Genomic DNA, 4612 nt, shown 5'->3' with positions numbered 1-4612 from the left:
TGAGTGTTATAGCTTGAATCTAAAGTGTCCTAGGAAAGATCAGCCGTGGAAGACCTGGTCCTCAACACAGCAATGTTTATGAGGTGTGCACGTATGTAGGTGACGGGATCCTGACAGTTCTGACTGCACAAAAGGATTCATTTCTCTGTAGATTCATAGTTTAATGGGCTTAGGGAAAGGGCCTACTGAAAAGCCATGACCAATGGTTGATTATGAGTAAGCTCTTCATAGATATTAGGGAAAATTTAAATGTTCTATATATTTCTTCATAAGAATATTTTTTAATTTATTTTTTTTTCATAAGAATATTTTTAAACTTATTTTGACCCAAATGAAAGTTATAGTTTCATAAGAAATAAATTGTAGAGATGTAAACACACAATAATTAAACATGGCAAAGAGGAATTATGAAATAGAAGAGTCTCATGGGATTGAATTGCTCACCCTTCAGGATCAGAAACTAACTCTGGTAGTATTAGAACTGAACTAGTGAAAAGGCAGAGATTATGAAATAGAAGAAAACCACCATTGTCTTTTCTTATTTTATTCTCAGATACAGATCATTTCTTTTTTTTTTTTTTAATTATTTATTTTATGTATATGAGTACACTGTTGTTGTCTTCAGATCACACCAGAAGAGGGCATCAGATCCTATTACAGATGATTGTGAGCCACCATGTGGCTGCTGGGAATTGAACTTAGGACCTCTGAAAGAGCAGTCAGTGCTCTTAACCGCTGAGCCATCTTTCCAGCCTGATACAGATCATTGCTGTGGTCACCAAAATGTTTGTGGATATTTTTTCCTACCAGCAATCAGGTTTTGAGGAAAATTCTTCCGTGAATACTAGCTCAATACTTTGTGATTCAGTTCAGTTCTAATACTACCAGAGTTAGTATCAGATCCTGACGGGTGAGCAATTCAGTCCCATGAGACTCTTCTACTTCAGACAGCATTTACACTTTGTAGGCTCTCACTGTGGAAATAAAAGAAAATTTACAATGGGAATAACATTGAAAGCTTTTCCAGTGGGGCCTGGAAGCCATTAGGCCCCATTTTATGCAAGATTCCAGTTGTTGCTTAGGAATGAGAACGTGTGTTACCTCTAGCTTTTGACTGCAGGCGACTGGGATCTGCATGGTTGACATGTCTAGGTTAGGATGCACATAACAGTATCCTCAGATCCCTCTTTTATGGACACTTCCATCTGGTGTAGATATTATTTTTTCCTCTTCTGATATTCACATGGCCTGGTCCTTCTCAACATTCAACAGATACTAAACTCCCACTCTTCCTGCCTACTTTGGGAAAATGGCTCTTTGGAGCATTCCATGATCCTGAATCTCATAAGTTGCAGTTCCTAAGACCCACCATCACCAGTAAAGTCTTTTTACTTCGGCAGTTTCTGACTTTGGGTTGATTGATATCACCTACATTTCTGATCAGCTAGCTGCAAATTGGGGTTTACCAATCCCTCTTCGAGTTTCATTAATTTGCTAGCTCAGCTCACAGAACTTGGGAAACCACATGTACCTGCATTGACTTATTACAAAGGATTTTATAAAATGTACAGATGAGGGAAGAGCAGGGCAAGTGGGAAGTCATGCAGAACCTCCATCTCCTTCCAACAGCCCACCCTCTGAGTTCCTATGTATCCAGCTATGTAGACCCTCTCCATACCTGATACTTTTCAGTATGAATGGAAGTTTTACTACAAAGGCATAGGTGATCATATCATTGACTTTTGGTGATTCTAGCCTGAGCCTTTCTCCTTACCTGACAAGTTATATAATGGGAAAATGTGAGTCTGAAACCAGGGCTGCAATCACAGTTGATCCCCCTGACAGCCAGCTCCCATCTATTCCTAAGAGTTCCTGGCTATCGGTTAACTCGCTAGCACACAGAGACACCAATTAGAGATTTCAAGGGTTTTAGGCATCATGGACTACATTACTTTTCTTGTTATGATGTAACATCTGACACACTCAGAAATAAGGAAGAAAAGTTTTGTTCTGATCACAGTTTGGGGCTACAGTTTATCATGGTGGGGGAAGGGGTTGTGGCCGGTATGAGAGACACCTAGTCACATTGCATTCACAGTCAAGAACAGAGAGAAAGGAATGTCCCACACCCAGTACATGTGACAGTACCTCCCACACTGAGGGTGGAGTCCCAGACCTGCACAGAGTTTCGTTCTATGATGATTCCAAATCTTGTCAAGTTAATAATGAAGATTAAGTATCACAAGAGCCAAGAAACAAAGATAAAATATCTGTTTCACAACTCTGAACTCTTTACAGACTTCCCTAAAATATAAATACACAAAGAGAAGTGCAAGAGCCTATAAACATATATAACATACCAACAGTTAGCATAAGAAGGTTAAAATAGCCATATAAATATCAGATAAAATAGATTAAAAAACTGTATGTGTTATCAATAATAATGATAAGAGGGTTAATAAATCAGGAAAGATTGGACTTGCAAACTTTATATGCCCCAATATAGGGGAATGCCAGGGCCAAAAGAATGGGAATGGGTGGGTAGGAAAGTGGGGGGTTATGGGGGGCTTTTGGGATTGCATTGGAAATGTAATTGAGGAAAATATGTAATAAAAAATATTAAAAATTTTTAAAAAATAAATAAAAATAAATCAGGAAAGATGTATTTGTGTGTGCTTTGAGTAAGAGCATTTCAAACAGGAAGCCAAGAGTATCCATTTGAAAGAGATACTGAAGTAATGTTGAAATTGCTGCTGGAGGTTTCAATATCCCATCTCTTGGCAGTTGATAAACAGTCATAACCATCAGCAAGGACTCAGAAGCTCAAAACAAATTATTATAAACAGACAGAACACCATGCTTAACACAGATAGGATAAATACAGGAGCAAACGATGCATCTAGCAAGATAGTTGAGGTTCTAGGTGTGTTAAGAGCAAACAATACAACTAGCAAGACAATCCAGATTCTGGGTGTGTTAGGCAGCTTTTAGTTGCTGCGGTAAATAAAGTAGAGAGTTCAGTGTGTGGTTCAATAGCTTCCCTGCTGTGGGCTCAGGAATTGACCAGGAAGGGGAGAGAGATCTCTCTTGAGGATCACTTGAACCCAGGAGGTGGAGGTATGCCTGGGCAGCATAGCCAGGTTCTTTCTCAAAAGTGAAATTACAAAAATAAAATTGAAAAGTTTGAAGAGGAAAGAAGAAAGGAAAAAAAGGGGGAGGGGGCTTTCTTCTCCTATGAATGTGTATGTTTTCAAACAACCATAAGGTAGTTGTAGACCACACGCCTATAGTGCTAGGAAACTGATCTGTCTTACACATACCAAGCATGCCTCTGCCACCAAGCTAAATCCCCAGCCCTGACATTTATCTAAAATCAAGAATACTTTTACTGAACATTACTGAATGTCCTAGCCAATGCAATCGGATAAGAAAAAGAAATGAAAGATGAACACACTGAACAAAGAGAAATAAACAGCTACAGTCATAGAAGACTTTGTCTGCCACATAGCCAAGCATCATTCAGGGCGTCTGCCTGTGCTGACGGGGCTCCTTGAAGGCTTACAGGAAGCTTAGATTTTCGTTTGAAGTCCTGAGAGTAATCAAAAAGATAACACAAAGTAGTGCGTCACGGAGCTTGTTTACAAAACCAAATGCAATAGTGGTTTTTTTTTTTTTTTCTTTTTTGATGAGCACAAAGTGCACAACCAGATCAAAGAGTAGATGGAGAAAGATTATTCCCTGTACAGTGTTTCCCTAGGCAAAGGGAATCGAGGAGCTTTTACTAGGGAAACTCCCACAGACTCATGTAAGAAAGGCTTGTCATCACACTTACTGTCACACGCAGAGGCAGACACATTCCCAAGCATACTCAGTTGGAAACCATGCATTGCATTTTCAAAAAACATGGCAGAATGGAAACTGGATGGAGAAGTTTACACTATAATGAGCAAAACTGATGGTAGATCCCCTAAGGAAGTTGGTAGGTACCTGAGTGTTTGAACTGGGAACAGCTCTGTGCAAAAATAGGGAAGCCTGTTTTGGGGCTAGAGACAGCTCAGTGATTAACCATGTTTATCACCAAGTTCTTGATGCTCTTCCAGGGGACCATAGCTCAGTTCCCAGCACCCATGCCAAGTGGCTCAAAACCTCCTGTAGCTCTACTTTTAGGGGAATATTATGCCTGTTTCTAGCTTTGGGCACCTATATTTCTGGCATCCATTGACTTCAAAAATTGGGTTGTGATTTATAATCTATATAATATAAATTTATTTTAAGTATAAGAAATACAATATACTCTAGTGAGTAGACAGGACTAATCATAGCTGAAAATTGTGTTAAGAGCTGTCTATCAAGGGCAAATATAGGAAGAAATGAGGATGGGGAGGTTGGATTTTTCACTTTGTTTCCCTGAGGTGATCTGGAACTCATTACACCCTGAACTCATGGTGATTCACCTGCCTCTGCTTCCCAAGTGCCACATTACCACACGTTTTCTTCCTCCCTTCCTCCTTCTTTCTTCCTTTCTTTCAATTTTCTTCCTTCCTTCCTTCCTTCCTTCCTTCCTTCCTTCCTTCCTTCCTTCCTTCCTTCCTCCCTCCCTCCCTCCCTCCCT

The sequence above is a fragment of the Mus caroli genome, chromosome 1 (assembly GCF_900094665.2).
Source record: "Mus caroli chromosome 1, CAROLI_EIJ_v1.1, whole genome shotgun sequence".
Lineage (NCBI taxonomy): Eukaryota > Metazoa > Chordata > Mammalia > Rodentia > Muridae > Mus > Mus caroli.
This window is presented reverse-complemented; position numbering follows the sequence as displayed.